General features: G+C 44.5%; 1 protein-coding gene and 1 pseudogene across 4 annotated transcripts in view; both read left to right on the plus strand.

Moving 5' to 3' along the window:
- The window catches only part of LOC148892199 (uncharacterized), a 53,517-nt gene extending 41,475 nt beyond the window's left edge, over positions 1-12,042 (plus strand). For 2 of the 4 annotated variants that reach the window (XR_016116222.1, XM_089006051.1), the window contains one exon: positions 9,393-9,788. The gene's annotated coding sequence lies outside the window, so the exon portion shown is untranslated. Of the gene's footprint in view, positions 1-8,447; positions 9,035-9,392; positions 9,789-9,984 lie in introns of those variants that run through there. The other 2 variants (XM_089006054.1, XM_089006053.1) reach the window with 2 other exon arrangements.
- On the plus strand, positions 7,983-9,386 carry LOC148892201 (uncharacterized; annotated as a pseudogene).
- Positions 12,043-12,710: the final 668 nt, after the last annotated feature.

The following is a 12,710-nucleotide window of genomic DNA, read 5'->3' on the forward strand; positions in this document are numbered from 1 at the left end:
GAGCCTGGACTTGATCAGTCGATGATCAGTCCAGCATTCAGCCCCACGCATGGCCCGCGTGATGCAGACATCATTTTGGTCTCGTTGCCTTGTGATGATGTAGTCCAGTAAGTGCCAATGTTTGGACCTGGGGTGCATCCATGATGTGATGTATTTCTTTTTCAGCTGAAAGATGGTGTTAGTTACAATCAACTGATGCTCAGAGCACAGAGTGAGGAGTCGGAGGCCATTGCTGTTTATTTTCCCCGTCCCGTGCCTTCCGATTACTTGTTTCCAGAGCCTGGCATCAGTACCTACTCGGGCATTGAAGTCACCCATCAGAACAAGTTTATCAGAGGCAGGGATTTTGGATATGGTAGCATCCAGGGACTCGTAGAAGGCATCTTTGGTGTTATCGTCAGCATCCAAGGTGGGAGCATAGGCGCTGATTAAAGTTGCGAAGCGACCTTTTACCAGGGGAATACGCCAGGTCATAAGCCGTTCACTGATGCCTTGGGGGGACTCGGGGATGTTACTGAGTAAGCTGCTTTTCACAGCAAAGCCAACTCCATGGAGTCTTCGCTCATTCTCTGGGAGACCCTTCCAGAAGAAGGTGTAACCTTCACCAACTTCTGTGAGTGAATCCTCGCCTGAGAACCGAGTCTCACTGAGTGCGCCAATATCGATGTTGTACCTCCTTAGCTCATGTGCGATGAGGGCAGTTCGTCTTCGAGGTCTCTCCATCCCGTCTCGAGCATCGAGGAGGGTGCGAACATTCCAGGAAGCCAGGTTCATAGTCATGGGTTTGATTATATTTCGTTTTCGACCGCAGAGGGGGGATGCCTTGGTGGCTGCGGTGGGCCACCCAGGTGTGGTGGAACAAGCAATGTTTAGGTCACCTTTTCTAGACCCTTCCCCTATAAGGGGTGAGCAGTGCGGACCCTGAATAGGGCTGCTCAGACGCACAGGATGCTGCCGAAGGATAATGTTGCTCCATCCCATCTTCGCAACGACCATCAATCCTGTACCGCCCCTGTGTAGGATTCAAGCTAGAAGCTTCCAGTCACATCCATGACCTGCCCCCGTCACTTTATCCTATCGCCAGTGGACTTATATGGTGGAAGCTGAAACCTGCGCTACTAGTGGATTTAGTGTGAGGGACGGGGCGCGCAATTCCTTCCCCCACATACTTGGCCGCACTCACTGTATTCCAGTGGCAAGAGTGAAGACTCGAGACGACCTTCAGGTGAGTGCGGTTGCAAGGGGCTGCCGGTGGTCCGATCTGTTGGACTCCGCCTACGCCTACCCCTGGGTGCGGATTTGGGATCACTCTTTGTCTGGCCTCTACCCTCCGACCTGTTCGGCTTGGGTGACCCTGCCAGGAGTACAAGACTCCAGCCGACATAGCTCTCGGGGTCACGGAGACGCGCAAAGTGCCTCACCACGATAAGGTGGTGATCCCAGTCGAGGCACTGGTGATCCCAGTCGAGGCACATTTGTCAAGATGATTTGGGTGATGGTTCACAACAAAACGGTCACGTTAATTGGTGGCTGGTAGAATATGACCTGAAATACGTCAACCGCTGTTCGTCGATTTGCTTTGATGAAAGTGTGCTACACTAATGCTAACGAAGAACGCAAAAAACATTTTGAGACATAGCGGACACGCACCCGCCACCAGTTAAAGGGCCCCAAATAACGCTCATCATTTTTCTCAATTTTTTGATGATACTAGTGCACCGTGTTCTACTGGAGAGTGGAGACTAATTCCTTGTGTGTTCTACATACTTGGCAATAAATATGATTCTGATTCTGATCTGTTCCAGTGGGCGTTTCCGTTTGTCATTTGGACTTGATCACCAACTGATGTCAGCACAGGTTTGAAACGGGCGAGGTGTGGGGGAAGGGCATCGAATGGCGGCAGGAGGTTGTCAGGAGCTGTCAGGTGCTGCTGCCATGAGAAGGGCGCATGCACGCACACACGCTGAGGCTTTGGGCCGCAAGCATCTCCATCAGAGGCATGGCGACTCTGGCACACAAGCTCACTTAGATAAACAAACAGAGCATGCACACTGACATATACTCTCGCCACTCACACACCAAGTGCATTTTTTCCCACTCTCGCCCTTCCAAACGATATATGCCCCGTCCCCCCGCCCACTGTCATCTTGTCACGCTTTTACTCTCTGAATTGGACATTGACTCCAGCGCTAAGCGGGGCTTCAAATCCATCGTCATCGTGTGCGTGAGTTAGTCGTCAATGACCGCCGCAGAAGGGGCAAGTAAATATATACAGTAATACCTCAGCTTACGAACTTCATTGGTACCTAGAAAGTGTGTGTAACCTGAAAAGTTCACCTTCCAAACATTTATTTCTCATAAGAAACCTTTAAAATGACAATAATCTGTTCCCAGATGCCCATAAAATGTAATTTTCTACTAAGTACACAAAATATACCTTATTTCATGTATAATCAATGTGCTATTGTATTGTCATTAAAGAAAAAAACTGTACTGTATAATCAAATTGTTTTATTGACCTTTGTGATGATCGTTGATGTAGTTGTCTCTTGATGATATCCGAGGGAAGTTGCCGTGCTTTCTTGGCGATAATACCCCCACTCACACTGTCCCCTGCTAGCTGCTTTTAGGTAATCCAAATTGACAGAAGTTTTTCAACCTCTTCTATTTCCTGAGGCCGTTGCTTACACAACAGAGAAACACCCTTAGCCACACGTAGCAATGGTCCACTTAGCGTACTGGTACGCTAAGTCACACAAACGCACACCTCGTTTGTGTTTTTCGATGATCTCCTTCAGCTCGACCGTCATTTTGTGTCCTCTTCGGCTTAACACTAGCCTGTGGTGGGGTCTTTTTGGGGCCCATAATAACAAAAGTACTACGCTCGATAACAAACCACGTCCGCACTCAAAGAAAAGTGGTAAAGAAAACTAGTCTGCCAGCCACAATGGCGGCGCTGTTCGACCGTGTGGTTTGGTGTTCATTCGCCGAAAACTAGTCCGCCAGCCATAATAATAATAATAATAATAATAATAATCAGGCGGCCCGGGATTCAAGTGGTTAGCACACCAGCTTCACAGTGCAAATGTCGCCGGTTCACGTCCCGTTCCGACCTCCCAGTGTGGAGTTTGCATGTTCTCCCCAGGCCCGTGTGGGTTTTCTCCGGGTCCTCCGGTTTCCTCCCACATTCCAAAAACATGCATGGCAGGCAGATTGAAGACTCCAAATTGTCCCTGGGTGTGAGTGTGAGAGTGACTGTTGTTTGTCCTTGTGTGCCCTGCGATTGGCTGGCAACCATTTCAGGGTGTCCCCGCCTCGTGCCCGAAGACAGCTGGGATTGGCTCCAGCGCCCCCCGCGACCCTAATGTAGAATAAGCGGTACGGAAAATGGATGGATAATAATAATAATAATAATAATAATAATAATAATAATAATAATAATACATTTTGTTTATAAGCGCCTTCAAGAACGCTCAAATCCACTACACAGACACAAACTTCTTCTTTTCCTTTCGGCTTTTCCCCTCAGGGGTCGCCACAGCGAATCAATGTCCTCCGTCTATCCCGATTTTGTGCATCCTCTTCCGTCACACCAGCTACCTTCATGTCCTCTTTGACCACATCCATAAACCTCCTCTTCGGTCTTCCTCTCGGTCTCCTGCCTGGCAGTTCAAGACTGAGCATCCTTCTCCCGATACAGTCACTCTCTCTCCTCTGGACATGTCCAAACCATCTCAGTCTGGCCTCTCTGACTTTCTCTCCAAAGCCTCTAATATGAGTTGTCCCTCTAATGTACTCATTCCTGAACCTATCCAACCTGGTCACTCCCAAAGAAAACCTCAACATCTTCAGCTCTGCTACCTCCAGCTCTGTCTTTTCTTCAGTGGCACTGTCTCCAGTCCAAACACCATGGCTGGTCTCACCACGGTTTTATACATTTTTCCTTTCATCCTAGCTGAAACCCTTCTATCACACATCACACCTGACATTTTTCTCCAGCCGCTCCAGCCTGCCTGGACACGCTTCTTCACCTCTTTTCCACACTCTCCATTGCTCTTAACAGTTGACCCCATGTACTTAAAATCCTCCACCTTCTTTATCTCTTCTCCCTGTAGCATCACTCTTGTACTTGGATCCCTCTCATTCACACACATATATTCTGTCTTGCTGCGACTGATCTTCATTCCTCTCCTTTCCAGGGCATATCTCCACATCTCTAGTTTCTCCGCCACCTGTTCCCTGTTCTCGCTGCAGATCACAATGTCATCTGCAAACATCATGGTCCAAGGAGATTCTTGTCTAATATCGTCTGTCAGCCTGTCCATCACCATAGCAAACAAGAAGGGGCTCAGAGCTGACCCCTGGTGGAGTCCCACCTCCACCTTGAATTCCTCAGTCATACCGACAGCACACCTCACAACTGTCTTACAGTCATGATACATGTCTTGTACCGCTCTAACACACTTTTCCGTCACTCCAGACTTCCTCATGCAATGCCACAGCTCTTCTCTGGGCACCCTGTCATACGCTTTCTCCAGATCTAGAAAGACACAATGCAATTCGTTCTGACCTTCTCTGTACTTCTCTATCAGCATTCCTAAAGCAAACATTTCATCTGTCATACTCTTTTTTGGCATGAAACCATACTGCTGCTCACAAATGTTCACTTCTGCTCTTAGTCTAGCTTCGACTACTCTTTCCCAGAGTTTCATTGTATGGCTCATCAACTTTATTCCTCTGTAATTAGTACAACTCTGCACATCACCTTTGTTCTTAAAAATGGTACACTTCGTCTCCATTCTTCAGGCATCTGTTCACCATCTAAGATATTGTTGAATAACCCAGTCAGGAACACCACCGCCACCTCTCCAAGACACTTCTATACCTCGATTGGTAAGTCATCAGGCCCGAGTGCCTTTCCCCCCTTCATCCTCTTCAGCGCCCTCCTCACTTCATCCTTGCTAATGTTTGCTATGTCTTGGTCCACAACAGTCACGTCTTCTACTCTTTGTTCCTTCTCATTTTCCTCATTCATCAATTCTTTAAAGTACTCTTTCCATCTCGCCATCACACTACTGGCACCTGTTAATACATTGCCATCTCTATCCTTAATCACCCGAACCTGCTGCAGGTCCTTACCATCTTTGTCTCTCTGTCTCGCCAGCCTGTAAAGATCAGTCTCACCTTCCTTGTTGTCCAGTCGAGCATATAAGTCATCATAGGCCTCTTGTTTGGCCTTTGCCACCTTTACTTTAACCGTGTGTTGCATCTCCTTGTACTGCTGTCTACTCTCGTCCGTCCTCTCAGTGTCCCACTTCTTCTTTGCTAACCTCTTTCTGTGTATACACTCCTGCACCTCCCCATTCCACCACCAAGTCTCCTTATCTACCTTTCTTCCACTCGATACACCAAGTACTTTCCGACTGTGTCTCTGATTATGTTCGCTGTAGTTTGCCAGTCATCTGGAAGGACCTCTTGCCCACCCAGTGGTTGTCTTACCTCCTTCCTAAATGTCATGCAACACTCTTCCTTTTTCAACTTCCACCATTTTGTCCTCACTTCAGCCTATGGTTTCTTCATCTTCCTCACTGCCAGCGTCATCCTACACACCACCAACCTATGCTGTCTGGCTACACTCTCACTAACCACTACTTTGCAGTCACTGATTTCCTTTAGATGGCGCCGTTGACACAAAATGTAGTCTACCTATGTACTTCTGCCTTCACTCTTATAGGTCACCCTATGTTCCTGTCTCTTCTGAAAGAAAGTATTCACAATAGCCATGTGCATTCTCTTAGCAAAGTCAACCACCATCTGTCCTTCAGCGTTCCTCATCTGGAGTCCAAACCTACCCATCACCTCCTCATCATCTTTGTTTCCTGCGCCAACATGTCCATTGAAGTCTCCACCAATTACAACCCTCTCACTTCTCATGATGTTCTGTATGACTTCATCAAAGTCCAACCAAAATTTCTCCTTCTTCGCCGGCTCACATCCTACATGTGGGGCATACCCACAAACAACATTGAACATCACACCTTCAATTTCTAGCTTCAGACTCATCATTCTATCTGATACTCTTTTTACTTCGAAGACATTCCTAACAAACTCCTCTTTTAAGATAACCCCAACTCCATTTCTCTTTCTGTCTTCACCATGATAAAACAACTTAAACCCTGACCCCGAGCTTCTAGCCTTGCTCCCTTTCCACCTGGTCTCCTGGACACACAGTATGTCTACCTTCCTTCTCTGCATCATGTCAACCAGCTCTCTACCTTTACCTGTCATTGTTCCTACATCAGAATCATCTTTATTGCCAAGTATGTAGAACACACAAGGAATTTGTTTCCGGTAGAACACGCTGCACTAGTATCGTCGTCAAAAAAACTGCTAAGTGGCACTATACAGTTCCATTTTGGCTACTGTTGAAATAGTTCAAAGAGTTCAAAGAGTTAATGGCTTGGGGGAAGAAGCTGTTTAAATGTCTGCTGGATTTGGTGCGCATGGATCGGTAGCGCCTGCCTGAGTAGAGTAGCTGGAAAAGGTGGTGGGCAGGGTGCGGAGGGTCCAGTAGGATTTTCCGCGCCCTAGTTTGGATTCTTGCAGTGTGCAAGTCCTCGAGAGTGGGTAAGGCGGTGCCAATGATTTTTTCCGCCGTCCTAACTGTCCCTAGAAGTTGGATTTTGTCCATTTTTGTGTCGGCCCCGAACCAAACGGTGATGGAAGAACACAGGATGGATTCGATGACAGCCGTGTAGAAATGTTGCAGCACCTCCTGTGGCAGGCCATGCTTCTTTAGCAGCCTCAGGAAGTACATTCTCTGTTGGGCCTTTTTCAGGATAGAGTTGGTGTTGACCTCCCACTTCATGTCCTTGGAGACTGTGATTCCCAGGAACTTGAAGGTCAACGGTTGACACAAGGCAGTTGGATAGTGTGATGAGTAGCTGTGGTGATGGATGTTTCCTGAAGTCCACGATCATCTCAACTGTCTTGAGCGTGTTCAGCTCCAGGTTGTGACGGCTGCACCAGAGCTCCAGCTGCTCCACTTGTTGTCGGTACGCAGACTCGTCGCCGTCTTTGATGAGACCGATGACCGTGGTGTCGTCTGCGAACTTTATTATATTGACAGCTGGGTGCGTTGAGGTGCAGTCGTTCGTGTATTCATTCACTCAATGTTCCTACTCATAGTTCTATACTCTTGGCGTTCCATCTCTCTCTTTTCCTCCGGGCACACCTCCCTCCTCTCCTTCTTCGACCAACAGTAGTCCATTTTCCACTGGCACCCTGAAGGTCAACAGTACCAATGGCAGCCGTTGTTAACCCGGGCCTCGACCGATCCGGAATGGGATTCATAGGTTTGATTCGCATATTTGTTTTGGCAATTTTTTTTACGTCGGATGCCCTTCCTGACACAACCCTCTGTATTTATCCGGGATTGGGACCGGCACAATAAGACACTGGCTTGTGCCCCCTTGTGGCTACATTCACTACACAGACACAAACATAAGAGCAATATAACCGCAGGTAAAACCATAAATAAGAAAGAAGAGATCAATCTAATTTTCGCATTCTAGTAAACTTAGAATGCGAAAAAATGAAACCACAAAAATGGGAAAATTAAAAATTGAGGGTCGTTCCGAATCAAAATTCAAAGAATAAACATTTATTTTAAACCAAGTTTTAAAGATGGCCAGTTAGGGAGACTGGCTAACGATTCTCGGTTAGTTTGTACGGAAGAGGATTAGGGCCACTGAAGAAAAAAAAATATGGTTGGCAAAATTCGGACTTTAATCTCAGAATTTTGACTTTAAAGTCAGAAATCTGACTTTATTCTCAGAATGCTGACTTCATTCTCAGAATTCTGACTTTATTCTCAAAATTCTGACTTTAAAGTCAGAATTCTGACTTTGTGACGTTCGTGGAGCTATTCAATTTTGGCCCCGTCAGCGTTAAGTGTGGCTCGGAAGACAGGACATGCAGTAATGTCATCACCTATCGACTTTTTGCGTGGCCGAGGAGTTTCGGAAGACATCCTTTCTCTTTTGGAGGAGCAGAGGGTGAGTAAACAGCGTGTTCTGTTTGTTTCGTTTAATGGCCGTTGTGTCCATAGTTAACGTGCTCCGCGGAGCTGATAGCTCCGTTGCTAGTCTGAATACTGTATAATGAATGGATGCACCCGGTTTACATTCACGAATAAATGGAAAGTAACCAGTAACCGGCGCGTCAAAGAAAGTACAGTACAGTATTGCACGCGCCCTCTACTGTATTTACTTTTAGACTGCTTCATGAATATGAAGTTACTTACGTTTGAACTAACACTATCATAAGCGAAAACATTATTAAAAACAACTATATACAACAAGCATACTGTCATACAGTCATGTTTTCAAAATGCCCCCTGTTTTTTTTTGTCAGATTGTAATTGTCGTATTTCTTTTCTTGTGCAGATAAAGTGGCTGATGGAGGGTGCAACCCAAACAGTGGCTGAAAATCCAGATTTGGATGACTTGATCAAGCTATGCTTAAGACTTGGATTCAGCAAGAAAGAAATACTTTGCAATTTTATCGCATAATGCTCAAATTATTTTAACTGTTCGGACTCTGAAAAGGATATGCAAAAAACTAGGTATTTTATAAGAAAGAACCAGTCAAACCTGGGAGATGTGCCTTTTGTTCAGCACGAGATCCTGACTAGTGGACAGACGCAAGGTTATCGCTGGCGACATCTACGTGCCATTCGAAAGGATTTGTTGTGTCACAAGATACAATAAGACAAATTATAAAATTGGCTGTCCCTGTAGGCGTGGGATTAAGAAGAGCACACCTAAAATGGCGGCAGTACAATTGTAGAGGGCCAAATGCTCTTTGGCACCTGGATGGCTATGACAAATTAAAATCCCGATGGGATTGGCATTGATGGCTGTATTGATGGGTTTAGCCGATATGTGCTATGGGCGCAAGCCTATACCACTAGTAGTGACCCTAAGGTGGTTGCAAAAAAACAGTTTCACGCGTCGGTGGATGTCCAGAGAGGATCCGTGCTGACAGGGGCACAGAAAACGGTTGTGTCGAACAGATACAAATGTTTTTGCCTCGGAACCACTCAGACAATTTTGCTCCGGAGAAAAGTTTCCTTTATGGAAGAAGTACAGCCAATCAACGCATTGAAGGGTGGTGGTCCACCCTTCGCAAACAGTGTACAAATGTGGATTAATTTATTTCAAACTCTTCAGGATGATGGCCACTTTACAGGAGATTTTCTGGATAAAAGTCTGATCCGGTTTTGGTTTCTTAATCTTGTGCAGGTCTGGTCGAATAATGTTTTTGGACTTTTTTTTTTATTTGATGACTGGTGAAAATATCAGACTCAAACAATGCTGCTTTTTGTTCAGGATGAGCTGGACGAAGTTGTGAACATGTGGAACTCACACAAAATAAGACGAAGATTACACAATGACACAGCTTCGGGTCGACCAGTGATCATGAATTCATTTCCTGCAATGCACAGTGCGGAGGATCAATTAAAACCTGTTGGAACGGAAGAGATCACTGCATGTATGGAAGAGTGCACGACAAAGGGCGATTTTCCATGTGATGAAACTGTATTTGAACTGTGTTGCCGGCTTATGGAGGAAAATGAATGTCACACATCATCAGATCCATTGAATGCGAGTGACTTGTATGTTAAGTTGAGAGAGGAATTACTGAAGTATATTTGACATGTCTACTGATGCAATCGTTGCACTTTGTACTGATGTGAAAATGAAGCTTCAAATTTACTCCACAAACCAGTTGTTTTTTTCCGACTCCTCTCAATGCCATTCAGTCGTAGGTTGGAAGTACACAGAAATTATTTAAAACAACTTTGCCATGCCTCCAGCCTGCCCTGTGACCCTTGTGAGGGTGACGAGATCACAAGTGGATGAATGTCTTAATCGTGATATAAAACCTCTCCATCCATTTTCTTATCTGCTTATCCTCAAGGGTCACGAGGTGTGCTGTTTAGCCTATCCCAGCAGTCATTGGGCAGTAGGCGCGGGACACCCTGAACCAGTTGCCAGCCAAGCGCAATGCACAGACGAACAACCACCAGTGCTCACAAAGACAAAGACAATTTATGTGTTCCATTAAAGGACAACCGACGTCTCCGGACAAGTTGTGTCCATAATTTGTAAAATGGCTTCAAATGACTTCTACTGGGCGTATTTTAACAAGATTCCACCGCATATAGCTATATTTTACGTTTTAAGACTCGCGCTGAACATTCAGGAAGTCTTGTTTTTGAGTTGGTGACGAGTTCGTACGTGACGTCAGGAAATGACCGCCTCCTCACCGTTAAAAAGACGCATTGTAGCGTCTTTCCATGACGTCAATATATTTTGCTGTACTGTTTTTTTAAAACCATGTCTTACACCCAAAAGCCGCCAGCAGAGGGAGCAACTCCATGGAAAGAATGTATCAGAGCTGTGGAAATGAGCTGATTCATTCCTCACCGGAGCTGGTCGCCATTTTTCTGCCTCTTTTTGAGACACCCCCCCACCCGCCCGTTTGCCTCAAAATGGCCCAAATAAATTATTTAATCGATTGCAAACATGTATGCTTTGCTCATCAGGACTATTTGAATCATATTCATAACTGGATGTGTAACAAGAAAGCATATTTTCCGAATCTGAAGCCATTGTTTTGATTCTCCAGCAATGCAAGCCGTCTGAAAATGCCCAATTCGCAGCTCAATTTTTTACAGATTTTGGACACCTTAAGTAATTTTTATTGGTGTTTTGCATTTGACTAAAATATCATACTGCATGTTTTGGGTACTTTAGATGCTATAAAATGTTTTTCTGGTGTCAGTTAAAAAAACAAAAAAGTGATGTCGCTTGTCCTTTAACCTGCCACGCATGTTAGTGAAATATTGGAGGACCCGGAGTGGCTGGAGACTCCAAATAGGTCAGAACCATAATCAAACCTTGCACCTCTGGATTGTGAGGTCGATGTGAGAATTAGAAAGCCATTAGAAAATACCTGTACAATGTTATTAAACCACCTTTACACACAAGGATATTAACTTTGAACATTCATGTGGAGTCAAAAATTGAATGCAATGATATCTTTTATTTTGAATAAAAAACATGCACCTAAATAACACAGCAAAACTGTTGAAATAACCATCTGATGGTTCTGCATAACTTCTTAGGCCTTTTTGTATAAACAAAAGTCCACAGAACTATTACTGTAATATTACACCAAATGCAAGTGATTTGTATACAAACCATAAAACAGCAAAAATGCAAGGATTGTTTCAACAATCTTATTGATGACACAAAACAATATACTGTAATGTAGTGTAAAAGCAATGTAGTGTTGATGCAACCTATGATGGCTTAGTCACAGTTCCTTGGTATTAAAAAGCTACACAATGTCAATCACCTAGATACTGCTTTCAAGAACGGCGTTGATTTCAGATAGGAAATCTGGGAAATTATCATAGCTGTCAGCAATATGCAGAACATTTCCACATGTGTGCCCCACCGGCCTTCTACTAAACTCTGTCATTTCCTAAAACTCCACAAGAATGGTGTTGGTTACAACAAGATCAGATCCAGTACAAGAACGGAGAAACTTCTGAAGCATGAATTCATCCAATTCTCGAATTAACCTTTTCAGATGATTTGCCACATCCTTCTGCTTTGGGGTTAAATCAGTTGCAAATTTCAGCAGTTGGCAGACCTTTTTTGAGGTAGGTTGCAAGTCCGAGCACAACTTGTTCAGTTCTTCTGGACTGATCAGGACACGGTGATTCGGAGATTCTTTTTCTACAGCCGTAGTTGTCAATGACTTCCACAAGATCATCTAGTCCACTTTAGAAAAGTCCTTCATTGCTTCAATCGATATTTCACGCTCCTGACTGCTCACAAACTGCAGAACATGTGCTTTTAGATCACTGTAGACCAAGTTGAAAAGCACCTGCTAAAGGAAAGGAAACGCAAGTTTGTTTGGGAAATAGCAACAATCTCGGTAACCCTTCACAAGGATTCTCCCAACTGCTTTCCACTTTTCTGCTGGAAAATCATGGCGAATAAATGGTACTTTAATTGTTGTACCAAGGGTGCATCGGTCATAGAATTCTTGCCAGAAGCATGTGAGAACATCTCTCAATACTCCAGATCCAATGCCAGCTTCTTCTGGAATAACTGGGAGTATGCGTTTCACAATGAGTGATTTGTTCAAGATAGCATTTTCAGAGAATGCTATGATCAAGGGACATAATTGGCAAGCATGGAATGGTCCATCAGTACTATGACATCACTGTCAATCTGTAAAGCAACAAGACGAATAAATTAAAAAAAACATTCAATCATCATAACATATAATCACTTCGTTTTAAAATATGAAGCACAAATGTAATACTGATCTCAACAATTGTAAATCAAACACACATGCAAACATGTTGCAACTCTAAAACGTTGAAAACTGTTAAGGATTTGACAAAGGTACATTGATGCTTGAAAATGACTGGGAAATATTTGCCTTACAACATGCAACTATCAAAATGAAGTCCCTATTCAGACAGCAGTTCATCAACTTTTGACTTCGTTGATGCGTGCGTGTGCCTCAACAGTTCTTAAAACGATGTACACACAGAACTACGACAGAACGTGTGATCACAGTTGTTCAATTCACGATTATTTTAACTGCAGTGATTCTCTAAC

This window comes from Hippocampus bargibanti, linkage group LG10 (assembly GCF_051943395.1).
Source record: "Hippocampus bargibanti isolate YZ-2025 linkage group LG10, ASM5194339v1, whole genome shotgun sequence".
Lineage (NCBI taxonomy): Eukaryota > Metazoa > Chordata > Actinopteri > Syngnathiformes > Syngnathidae > Hippocampus > Hippocampus bargibanti.